The sequence below is a fragment of the Macrobrachium rosenbergii genome, chromosome 14 (assembly GCF_040412425.1).
Source record: "Macrobrachium rosenbergii isolate ZJJX-2024 chromosome 14, ASM4041242v1, whole genome shotgun sequence".
Classification (NCBI taxonomy): Eukaryota; Metazoa; Arthropoda; class Malacostraca; order Decapoda; family Palaemonidae; genus Macrobrachium; species Macrobrachium rosenbergii.
This window is the reverse complement of record NC_089754.1, coordinates 9889508-9903841: the sequence shown is the minus strand read 5'-3', so window position 1 is coordinate 9903841 and position 14334 is coordinate 9889508. Positions and strand designations below refer to the sequence as shown.

At 24.6% G+C, this 14334-nt stretch overlaps 1 protein-coding gene across 6 annotated transcripts in view; it reads left to right on the top strand.

The window, feature by feature from the left end:
* Nucleotides 1–14334, top strand: part of LOC136845715 (uncharacterized) — an 893447-nt gene that overhangs the window by 127997 nt on the left and 751116 nt on the right. The window lies entirely within an intron of this gene.

Below are 14334 nucleotides of genomic sequence, written 5' to 3'. Positions count from 1 at the left end.
TCTCTCTCCCACCCCTTTGATTTTACTTTGATACTCATTCTTCTCTTTAATTCTATTTTTTCCTACCCATTTTCCTGCTGTAAATTTATTCTATTTTCTGAATGTCTAGAATTTCTCCAGTTTCTGTGTCGTGCCCAGATGCAGTTAATTACACACATCTGATTTTTCATCTCGCAAGGAAATTTTGACACCACTTGAAACGGTGGTCAGCGGAAGATGGTGGGTATACTGAATCATTTTGAAAGGTGGTCCTGAATATAGTGGATAAAATAATCCTACCTTAACTGTAAGATACGGCAGGACACTAACTTATTCTTTCGTTTATGTGAAAACCAAAGCAAAAAGTTAAGAAAAGGTCACTTGGAACATTTAAGATAAACTGAGAAGTGGAACTGCACTGCAGAATTTACTTTGGTGGGTCCAGAAAAAATTCAAATCATTAATGCTGCGTTCGTGTTAACCGGAGAGTTGGAATTCAATTTTTTCTTCTGCGCTGCTGATGGATAAATCTGAAACACAACCAGAAGCGGCACTGCAGTATTTTGTAAAATATGGTGACTTTCACACCTACAACCAGTGCGACACAGCCAGGTGTGGCATGTGCACACGTATGAGCGCATGCTCTAGACTCGTTCAGTACCTGACGATCCCCACCAAAAAAAAAAAAAAATTAAATCCAGATTGTCGAAATTAATCGCCGACCTTTGGAAAATGAATATCAAAAATTCTAACGTCTTGCGTTTTTCCTGAGCATTCATAACGTTGTCACCGTTATATTTAAAATGCAAAAATCACGATCATTGACTATGTACAAACTCTCTCTGGCTGTGGTTTCCTGCTCTCAATGAATGACCTTGAGTCTCTACAACCTGATCGACATCATATTCCCCCAAACTTTCCTCTTTGTATCCACAGTTCCAATAAGCATTAACATTCACGATCAATGTGGTGTGGGCAAACCTGGCTTTCAGGGCATAAGTTCATAATATGTTATGTCTAATATTAGATCACTCACAAAAAGCACAAAGCACAACAGGCACAAATATTTAAATAATTTTTTCTGCCCCAGCCAGCCTTAATGCCACGCAAATCCTGACATGAAAACACTGATACTTTCATCTGTTCTAATTAATGGTTTCCGTCAGACACCCCCAACATGACACCTTCTCGTCATTCCTAATTCATTTTATTTCATTTTTTAGGGCAATAAAGAAAACTGCATACTTGTGATGTTCACCCAAAAAAATTTATACGAATTCTAAAAAACCAAATATAAGTGAGACCTTGCGATTTTTACTCAGGACCTTTTTCAATGGTTACCAATAACAAAATAAATACTAAAATAAATTAATAAATCATAAAATAAAAAAAAAATTAAAATAATAAAAAATTATGCAAAATTATAGCCAATAAAATAATAAAATAAAATATGAAAATAAATAAAAGAACAATAATAAAATGTATACAAATAAATAATAATAAATACATAAATAAAATAAAAAATTAATAAAATAAAAATATAAAATTTAAATAAAATAAATAATAAAATAATAAAACAATGTAAATAGAAAAATAAAAAATAAAATAAATAAAATAAATAAAATAAAATAAAATAAAAAATAAATAAAACAATAACATAAAATAAAATAAATAAAGCACGTATAATAAAATAAATAAAATAATGAAATAATTAAGTAAATAAATAAAAAATAAAATTAATATATAAATAATGAAATAAATAAACATAAAATAAATACATAAAATAAATAAATAAAATAAATAAATACAATAAATAAAATAGTTTATTAAATAAAATAAAAATAAATAAAATAACATAAAATAAAATAATAAAATTAATATAATAATAAAATAAAATAAATATTAAAATAGATAATAAAATAAATTAATAAATAAGCAAATAAAATAGTACAATACATAAATAAAATAAATAAATAAAATAATAAATATATAAATAATAAAAAATGAAATAAAATAATTAAAATAAAAAATAAATAAAAACAAAATAAAATAAATAATAAAATAAAAAATAAAATAAAAACAAATAAATAAAATAAAATAAAAAATAAAATAAAATAAATGAATACAATAATAAAAATAAATAAAAATATAATAAATAAATAAATACTAAAATATTTAAATAAATAATTATTAAATAAAATAAATTAAAAAATTAAATAAAATAAATAATAAATAAAAAATAAAATAAAATAAATAAAATATAACAAAAATAAAAAAATATAAAATAAAATAAATAAACAATAATAAATAAATAAAATAAATAATAAAGTAATAAATAAGTAAAAAATAAAATTAATAAAATAATAAAATATATAAAATAATAAATAAATAAATAATACAATAGTAAAATAATAAATATATAATAAATAAATACAATAATAAAAAATAAAATAAATTTAAAATAAAATAGTAAAATAACTAAAATAATAAAATAAATAAGAAAATATTTAAAAACGTGAAGTAAATAAAAAATATAATAAAATATTGAAATAAAATAAAATAAAATAATAAAAAAATAAATAAATAATTAAATAAAATAAATAAAATAAAATAAATATAAAAATTTATAAAAAATACTCAAATAATAATTAAAATAAAATAATACAATAAAATAAATAATTTAATAATAACAAAATAAATAAAAAAATAAAATAAAGTAAATAAAATACATAAAATAAAATAAATATAATAACAAAAAATAATATATATATATAATATATATATATATATATATATATATATATATATATATATATAGAAATATATATATAAAAAGATATATATATATATATATATATATATATACGTATATATGTTAATGTATATATATTATATATATATATATATATATATATATATATATATATATATATATATATATATATATATATATATATATATATATATATATATATATATATATATATATATATATATATATGTATATATATATATATATATATATATATATATATATATATATATATATATATATATATATATATATATATATATAATATAAATAAATAAAAATAAATACATATAAATATATTAATAAAATATATAAAAATAAATAAAGGTAAATAAATAAAAAAAATAAAATAAAATAATAAAACAAAACATAAAAAAATAAAAATAAAAATAAAAATAAATAAAATTAGGGAAAAATTTAAATAAGAAAATATATAATAAAAGATAAAATAAAAAAAAACAAAAATTGAAATAAATAGAAATAAAATTAAAGGCAAAAATAAAAAGTAAAAATATATAAATAAATTAATATAAATAAATAAAAAATATAAATAAAATAAAATAAAAATTAATTAAAATAAAAATAAATAAATAAATAAAAAAATGAATAAAAAAATAAATAAATAAAAATAAAATAAATAAAAAAAAATAATAAATACCATATAATAAATAAAATAATGGAATAAAAAAATAAAATTAAAATTAATAAGAAAATAATGAAATAAATAAAAAGATAAAATAAATACATAAAATAAATATATAAATAAAACAAAAATAAATAAAATAAATTATAAAGTAATAAATAAAAAATAAAATTATAAAATAAATCATATAATAAAATAAATATAATAATACAATAATAAAATAAAATAAATTAATAATAAAATATATAGATAATGCTAAAAACTAATAATAAATTCGCTTAATAAATAAGCAAACAATAAAATAAAACAATAAATAAAATAAATAAATAAAATAATAAATATAAAAATAATAAAGCAATGAAATAAAATAATTAATAAAACAAAAATAAATAAAATTATAAAATAAAATAAAATAAATAAATAAATAAAATCAAATAAATATGAAATCAAATAAAAATAAGAAACAAATCAAATAAAAATTGAAGAAATAAAATAAATAATACATAATAAAAATAAATAAAAACACAACAATATATAAAATAAAAAATAAAATAAATAATAAAATAAAATAAATAAATAATAAAATTAATAACTAAAACAAAATAAATAACAAAATAAGGTAAATAAAATAAAGAAATAAAATTAATATATATAAAAAATAAAATAAAATAAAATAATACAATAAATGATAAATAAAATATTAAAATAAAATAAACGATAAATTAAATAAACAATAAATAAATAATAAAGTACACAAATAAAATAATACAATAATAATACTAAATAAAAATACTAAAATAAAATAAATGATAAATTAAATAAACAATAAATAAATAATAAAGTGCATAAAATAAAAACAAAATGAACAACAAATAGTAGATATGAAATAATATGCAACAATAAATTAAATTTAAATATAACAAATAGTTTAAAATATAAAAAAATAAAATATAAAAAAACAAAATATTAAAAAAGAAAATATAAAAAGAAAATATAAAAAAAGAAAATATAAAAATAAAATAAAAAAATAATAAAAAATAAAAAAAAAAATAAAAGAATAAAATAAAATAAGAAATAAAATAAAAAAAATATAAAATAAATTAAAAAATAAAAAAATAAAGCAAAATAAAAAAATAACAAATAAAATAAGAAAAATAAAATAATAAAACAAATAAAATAAAATAAATAAAATAAATAGATAAAAATAATAAATAATAAAATAAATTAATAAATAAGTAAATAATAAAATAGTACAATAAATAAATAAAATAAATAAATAACAATGAAATAAAATAATGAATAAAATAAAAAAATATAAAATCAAATCAAATAACACAAATAAAAAAATAAAATAGAAAATAAATAAAATAAAAAATAAAAAACAAAAAGAATAAAAATAAATAAATAATAAATAAAAAAAATAAATAATATATTAATAAATAAATAAAATATTAAATAAAATATATAAATAATAAAATAAAAAATAATAAAATAGTATATAAAATAAAATATCAATTAAAATAATAAAATGAAATAAAATATATAAAAAATAAAATAAAATAAATAATACAACAGATAAAAATAATAATAAAATGTTAAAATAAATAAATAAATAAATGATAAAATAAATAAACAATAAATAAAATAAATAATAGCAAAGGGAATACAAAGTACATAAATAAAAATTAAAATGAATAATAAAATATATATAAAATAATAAAAATAGTAAATTAAATACAATAATAACATAATAAAATATAATAAAAATAAATAAAATAGTAAAATAATAAAATAACAAAACATTAAAATAAGTACAATAAATAAAATAAATAAAATAATGAAATAAAATAAATAAAAATAAATAAACAAATAAATTACTAAAAATAAGTAAATAAAATAAAAAATAAAAATAAATAAATAAAAATAAAAAAAATAATTAAATAAATAAAATAAATAAAAATAAATAATAAAATAAATAAATAAATCATAAATAAATAAAAATTTAAAATAAAAATAAATAAATAAATAAAAATAAATAAATAAATAAATAAAAATAAATATAATAAAAATAAATAAATAAATAAAAATAAATAAATATACAAAATAAATAAAATAAAAATAAAACATTAATAAAACAATAAACAACACTCAAATAACAAATAAAAAATAAATATTAAAATAATAAATTAAGCAATAAAATAAACAAATAAATAATAAATAAATAAAAATAAATAAAAATAAATTCATAGCAAATTAATAATATATATATATATATATATATATATATATATATATATATATATATATATATATATATATATATATAAGAAAGATATATATATATATATATATATAAATATATATATATATATATATATATATATATATATATGTGTGTGTGTGTGTGTGTGTGTGTGTGTGTATAAACAAATAAATATAAATAAATAAATAAAAATAGATAAATATATTAAAATAAATAAATAAAAATAAATAAATAAATAAATAAAAATAAATAAAAATGAATAATAAATAAAAAGTAAATAAATAAATAAAAATATACAAAAAAAATAAAATAAAATAAATAAAATAAAGATAAAAATAAATAAATAAATAAGTAAATAAAAAAAAAATAAAATAAAATAATAAAATTATAAAGTTAAGAAAATAAATTCACTTAAAACAATGAAATTAAGAAAATACAAGTCAAAATTATTAAAATTAATAAAATACAATAAAATAAATAATAAATAAAATAAATAAATAAAAATACAAAATAAATAAATAAAAATAAATAATAAATTATAAAATAAATTGTAAGTAAAATACAAAAATAAATTATAAAATAATAATAATAATAAATAAATAAAATAAAATAAATAAATAAAATAAAATAAATAATAAAAATAATAAATATAAAGTAATAAAATCAAATAAAATAAATAGAATAAATTTCTTCAGTTTTTCGATATCCTTTTCTTTATTAATCATGGCATCCTTCTATCTTCATTTTTCTTCTTTAGGCATTCGTTATTCGAGGAAAGGTCCTATTTTCGCTTTCAATTTTCCGAATATAAAACTACATAAAAAAAGTGTTATATGACAAAAATATAAATTATTAATTAAAATATTTAGTTAAGACTCATTTGTTGTTAAATTAATTGCACACCCGTTACTGTCATGGTTTTAAAGGTAAATTATACCTCTGTTTAAAAAAAGTTCTTCTGTAAAATTAGATAGATATCGTGTCTCATTCAAGACACTGAAGGTTATGAATATATATTTGTGGAAAAGACGGGCCAACAAAGGACTTCAATTTACTATATTATTATATGTGAGAGATACATTTGTAATGAACAATTTTAAAAAGGTTTTACAGCTTCAAATCCAATAAAATGTGGCAAAGGGTGTTTGAGGACACTTCATTTTTTCTTTCCGATTTTCCATAAAACAAATTTCCATAATATGGGTTGGATAGCATAGATCTCTTCCTATTTTTCTGATGTTTTTGAATTCTTGATTTAAAAAGTTTATGCAATTCATCTTTAAGGTATTCTGGTACTGAGTCAGTGGGAACTTTAGTGAATAAGGAACATACATCAAAACTTAACCGTGAATCTGGATTGATTGTAATACCTTTGATTTCGTCAGCCACATCTAAAGAATTAATAAGTTGGGTACCAGAAATAGATCCTAGCAATGATGACAATAATTTTCTTAGATATTTTAACGGATTCACCTTCTTTGCCGGATCTATATGGGTTAGTAAAAACTCATAAAGAAAATAACCCTATGATACCAATAATTAGTTCTGTTGGTTCCGTAACTTATAAACTTTCAAAATATCTAACAAAATTATTGTCACCATTGCTAGGAACTATTTCTGGTACCCATTTTATTGATTCTTTAGATTTGAGTGACAAAATCAATGGCATTACAGTCAATCCAGATTCATGGTTAATAAATTTTGATGTATGTTCCTTCTTCACTAAAGTTCCCATTGACTCGCTACTGGAATACCTTAAGGATGAATTGCATAAACTTGATACGCCACTAACAATTAGCCAGGTCATAGAATTAATAAGATTGTGCGTATGTGATTGTAAATTTATTTTCAACGGGGAATATTTTAAACATACTTTTGGTATGGCAATGGGAAACTCACTTTCGCCTGTTCTCTCAAATTTACACATGGAATTTTTTTAACGCATGTACATCCCCAAGGTTTTCCATTTTCCTGTTACATGGTGCCGTTATGTTGATGATATTTTAGCCATCATACCCCACGGGACGGTGAACTTATTATCAACTAAAAAATTCCCCTTCGGTAACATATATGAAAATATATTATTTCCGAGGTAGAGCGAATTGGATATTAAAGGACGTTTGTAGCTTTCTGATTGTATATGAATCACGGTGATGTGATAAAATAGTCATAATATGGCTACGTGCGACAAACGCATTACACGGTCAACATGGCAGAGGTGGGTGGATATCGTCTCCAAATGCAAAAACACCTGAGTTCGACGGGTGAGTTGATGGGTGGCGATATTCACTTATACCTCTCTTGTGGCCGACTGGGTTAGTGCGTCCACTGTAGTACTGAGTCCTCGTCCTTCGCTGGTTCAACCCCACGGGACGTTGAACTTATTATCAACTAAAAAATTCCCCTTCGGTAACATATATGAAAATATATTATTTCCGAGGTAGAGCGAATTGGATATTAAAGGACGTTTGTAGCTTTCTGATTATATATATATATATATATATATATATATATATATATATATATATATATATATATATATATATATTATATTAACTTTTATCACATACACAGTTGTTCTGTGCATTAGTAGAATTACTAAAAGGACCTCATTCAAACTGGATGGTATGTAATGGAGTATTTATTCAGAAAAGTTAGAAGCTCGCTTGGACAAACAGTCCCCATTATTAAGTATCTGTACAATGACCAGATGCGTAGTCCAGCTGTATTTATATCTGTGTGCTGGGTACTTTAATCCTATAATTGCCTGGCTCCTCCTGTGTGACCCCCAGCCCCTCGTGACCTTAGCCTTTCTCTGCCCTCATCCCGGTGTTCATTTCCCATGCGTCCTCTTGCGTTTTCCTTCGTTTCCTTGCTACTGTGGAGTGTACGATTTTTCTTGATATGGCCAAGATCACCAGGGGGTGGGGTCACACAGGGGGAGCCAGGCAATTATAGGATTAAAGTACCCAGCACACAGATATAAATACAGCTGGACTACGTGTCTGGTCATTGTATGGATACTTGATAATGAGGACTGTTTGTCCAAGAAAGCTTGTAACTTTTTCTGAATAAAATTAATACTCTGTTAGATACTATCCAGTTTGAATGAGGTCCTTTTAATATATATATATATATATATATATATATATATATATATATATTTATATATATATATATATATATATATATATATATATATATATATATATATATATATATATATATATATATATATATATATATATATATATATATATATATATATATATGGCACTTGTCTAATTTAAAGGGAAAAAGAGAGAGAGAGAGAGAGAGAGAATGACTGACTTTAGTGGCAAATACTCTTTACCCCATTCTCACCATAGAAGGCTGTACCGACGTTCCTCAGAGTGCAGCAGTTACCGTTTCTTAATTTAATCCCATTTTGCATCATATGCATTTACCCTCCGTAAACGAAAATTCTGCAAGTACCTTCCGGAAAAGATTTCCAAATGTAATGATCTATATTCCGCTTTAATGAATTCCGGAGTTAAAAACGAAGAAGGAGGTAACAAATTAATGAAGAAATTCACATTTGAACTAATAAAAAAAAAATGAAACGACGCACATCATGCACCGCATATGTAGCCTGTGCCTAATACACATGCACGGATGATGATGGATTTGTTTCGTCACATCTTATAAATACAGTTTGATTCAATGTTCATATTATTGAGGTAATAAACAATTATATATTGATAATTATCATAAATTATGATCAAAATTCACGTAAATTCTGATAAAAAATTAAAGCCATAGGGGACTTATTATTGTAGGCTAAATACGATGAACGGTAGTTCTTTATCGCCAAAGTTATGCTCATAACTACGATTTTTTTTTTTGGTAGATTATTTTGATACAATCATTGTAATACCTTAAGGTACTTACGAATTTGTACTTTATTGGCACGGTATAATTAAGATACGTTTGGCTTAAGGTGAACACTGAAAAAAAGGTGGTAATTTCGTCTCGAGTAATTTTTTATGAGGGGGTAGGTCTGTCACAGAAACAGCTGGTCTGCTAATACGCATGCGCGAATGGTGATGGATTTGTTGTGCTCATCTACAAAGTTTTTTCGTGGATTAAGTACTTAGATATGATGATGGTAATACCAAAAGGTACTTAAGAATTTGTATTTTACTGGCAGCGTATGATTAAGATATGTTTGGATTAAGATGAACACTGAAAACAATGTGGTAATTTCGGCGTGAGTAATTTTTTAACGAGGTGGTAGGTCTGTCACAGAAGCATTTGGTATTTTGGTACTTTTTCTGTAGTGAGGAATGTAAGGGGTGACTGGTATGGTGGTAGAGGTTATATTTTGAATTACATTGCTTTGTGACTGAATGAAAGTACGGTAATTCTAATGCAGTCAAGCAAATCTGTCTAATTTTTTGGATGTACTAAACAGATTATTTGGTTGGCAGTGGTAGGAGTTTAATGACGTCAGCAACAGAAAAGGCGGTGGTTTTCCGCCCAAGCTACTAGTGACTTCCACAAAGTTACTGACGAAAAGGTGAGCAGCACCAGTAAAAACGAAAATTTCATTTGCTTTGTCTGTATGTGTACGAGTATGTCACGGGGGTAGGGGTTTGATTTTGAGTTACAACCTTCCTGGGGTGATATAAGGGCTGTGTGAAAAATTTTGTCTGGGTCTGTCAAGCGGTTCGGATTTCTGTAAAGGACAAACACACAAATATTCACTTTTATTATGCAAAAAGATTATATATATATATATATATATATATATATATATATATATATATATATATATATATATATATATATATATATATATATATATATATATATAAATATTTCTGCTGTTCGCCCTTGATGCATTTATTTGTAATATTAATCAGACTGGCCAAGAGAAGGGAAAAGTCTTTGTCCAAGCAGGGTAGTGTTAGGCCATTCAAATTTAACGTTCGCCATAGCAGAACTCAGTAGCATTAGGGACTTAACCCCGTAGGAAAAATTTCCACAATCAACCTTATGATAGGTGGCCTTAAGCTTTTTTCCTTGTACTATGTCGACGAATTGTTTTGACCAAAGTTTCAGACCCTGAGGGCGTAAAGGACGATACCCTGTGTGCGATCCCAAGAGGTCGCAGAGAGAGAGAACCAGTCTGCCGTCATGGACGCACGCCCTATGCGTCTCTGCTCCTTATTCTTTGTCTATAGTCTGTGTTAATAGTGAAGTGGCGAATTCATCCCAGAACTTCTGATCATCTGTTGTATGCTCAACAACTAGTCGTCCAAGGTAAAGTCTGTGTTTTGTTCAAAACTTTGTCAATTACTAGCCCCTTTTTCTGTATTTCCCGTTTCCTTGTTTCGTCCTTCCGCCACCCTAATTATTAGATTACCTAGCCACAACTTGCTTGTATGAAGTCTAGAGTAAGTATAATTTTTATTGTTTAGCGTCATCCTACTATTCCAGTGAAGTGACTAGGGATTAGGGAAGGTTGAGCAAGTCATTTCAAATTCTTTATGCAGCCTTGTGTCTCGAATCCATTGTTCGGAAGAGCCGTTGTGTTTTAATACCATATTAACGAGTAGAGATTGACTGTGTCCGGAGTCGGGCAACGTTTATCGTAATTTCCTTAGTTAACGGCATATTCTTTGTGTTGAGGTTAATTTCCTCGACTGGTGACCTTGATTATTTAAACAGCTGTCTTTGAGGTTAATTTGTAGCCTCCATTGACAGGTTACGTGTGTCCTTGGCACGCAGGGCCTTATAAATTACATAAATCAAGTAATAAACTCATCAGCCAAGCCCTCACACGTAACAATATATATATATATATATATATATATATATATATATATATATATATATATATATATATATATATATATAAATAATATTATTACAATGATCATAGAATCTGATGAAATTATAGATATCAATGTTTTTGAAAGAAAAAATTCAATGAGAATACTTTACCAAACCTGTTTTGCCCAAATGACAGTTAATCTTCACCATATTCGGTTAGGGGATTAATCTTTTAGGTAACGATTCATAACCTACTTTTGAATTTGATATTTTTTTAAATTTTAAAACCAAATAATTTCTTTGCTATATGATCAAACCTTTAAAGTTTTTTTTATTCCTGTCACTTGTGCTCTAAGTAGAAAAATTTTTAAATAAGTTTATAAAAAGATTGTATGATATATTTTGTTACACCGGCAACATACAGAACTGTGGTAAAAGTATTGAACTATGCTCTAGTTTTGGTCAAGACCTGGGAGGTCTGATTTTGTGATATTTATAATGGCTTTAAAATGGACAGCGTTTTTATAAGTACATTTTGAAAAGACGCATGAAATATGGTAGAACACTCTGTTAGTTGAGTCCCTTTCAGGGATGCTTTTGTGTGATTTGCATGTTGTATTTACTAAATAGGGCAACAGTTTTGTTTTTACAGGAAATTTGCGTTAAATGATCAGATTTTTAGTCATTCTTTACAATAAAGAGCCGTGAAAATGAAGATTCACGCAAACAAATGTTTATTTGAGGCTTGTGCTTCTACCCATGTATGACATTCAGTTAGTTCTGAAAAGATAGTCAGCATGAGCAAACCAGTGACTGTTATTTTATTTTTACAAAGTCATAGCAAGCTTAATTAACAATAAAAAAGTAGCCACATTTTCTCCAGTCACGTGTTATGTAATTGGTTTCACTGTCAGTATAACTAGCACTTTTAATCTTGCTTCTAAAGGTTTTTTATTATAGCAAGTCCCCAAAATTTAAGAATAGTGTGTTAGGCATGTATGTTTTACCCTCGAACCTTCACCAATGAATATTTAGCTGCCTGTAAATGACACGTAATACGAAAAGTAATCTGAAGATAACTTGGGGGAGGTTTAGTTTTATGAAATATATAAAATTCTTTTGTACATAACATTTTTTCCTTCAAATGCTATAATCTTTTAAGCGAGGTAGGGCACAATTAAAAAAAAAAAAAAACTGAAAATGCGAAGAAAATAGAAGCCCTTGAAGAATGCGTGAATTGGGAGAGAAACGTAAACATTTTCCAAGCTAAAACTTCTCTCTCCAAAAGTTCTGTGTACAGAACAACACTTGAATAAAATATGAGGAACAATTTCGGTTAAGATACATTTGCATAAGCTCTATAGTTTGTAAAAAATGTGGTACCGGACAACTACTTCATCTCCATGTATGTTTGTCTTTAGAAATAAACATGAGGTTGAAAAAAAAACATACTTAAACACAGACTAATGTAAGCATGTTGTCTCACATACGTTTAAATAATGAAAACACTTTTCCATGCTTCAAGAGAAGGACCATTTCCTCTGCTGTTAGAGTAACTCTCTTGTTCCTCCGTCTTTTTTTTTTTTTTTTTTTTTTTTTTTAAGGTTGCCAATCCCACTGGAGAGTACATTGAAAATATGTTACCTGGAAGTATGCAGTGATAGAATGACATGTGTGATAAGAATTGGTTTTCAGGACTTGATAATCTTCAGGTTTTAATCTCTCTTCAAGAATAACACAGTTTACATAAGGAAAATTGCAGTAAAAGAATAACAAAATGTAGAAAGAAATGCAACTGACAATAGACACTGACATACATATAATTTAATTGAATTTAGCGTAAAATTAGATGTGTATAGAACTTAGCAGAGCCGATTATTTACAATATTCGCTAAAAATATAAACCTAGAATAAAAATGTGAATATAAAACATGGAATGGAAATGGACTTATGAAGTATGGAATATAAACATGAAATGTATGCAGTATGAACACACATGGAATGAAAATGGAATTAAGAAACATGGGATGGCTATATGAGTATGTACAATACATAAGTGTGAAATAAATATATTTATAGAGAATATTTACCATTCTTTGTGGTGCTGGGTGTCAAGTGCATCCTCAATTTCACGGAAAAGAGCAGAGCAATTTCTGGTGTCTAGGAGACAGAGGGCTATTCTGCAGTCTTTGGAGACCTGCCTGGATCATTGTATGTCCCCCTCTTCGAACAGAACTTAAAAGGTTTCCTGTTGTGGATGAGTAATGGCATATGGTTTGCCTGGTCTGTTCGCTTCGCCAAGGTAGGCAGCTCAGCCTCTGTCCTCTCTTTGCCACTGACTCAGGCAGCTCCTCTTGCATGTTAAGGGACCACCTGGTTGGTCTGAAGACAGACTTTTGGCACCTGGCAAGCCTGTTGGTTTCCAGCTCGGATACATTCAAGCTTTCAGGCTTATGGGTTTCTCTCCAAGAGTAATGCAATCCCTTTGATATAGGACCCATGCATATGCATTGGTGTTGCAGATGACTATAGCTTAACTAAAGGTCCCCCCTCATGTACGACCTCTTAGCTCCCATTGGTGTCTTATACAGGTGGGTGAGTTTGTGGCTTTTGTCAATGCAGCCCATCTTGCCCTAAATTCCAGGTTGACTTTTGGGCAGCTTATGGTAACCTTCCCCTTGATACGCTTGTCATACCTCTTGATGATAAAAATGGGGAAACTTCATATTGATATAATATGACAGTGACAGTCCTGTTTGCCCTTCCGACAAAGAGCAAGTATCCCACCAGTAGTCAGCAGCTTGTCTTTGAAACAGCTTG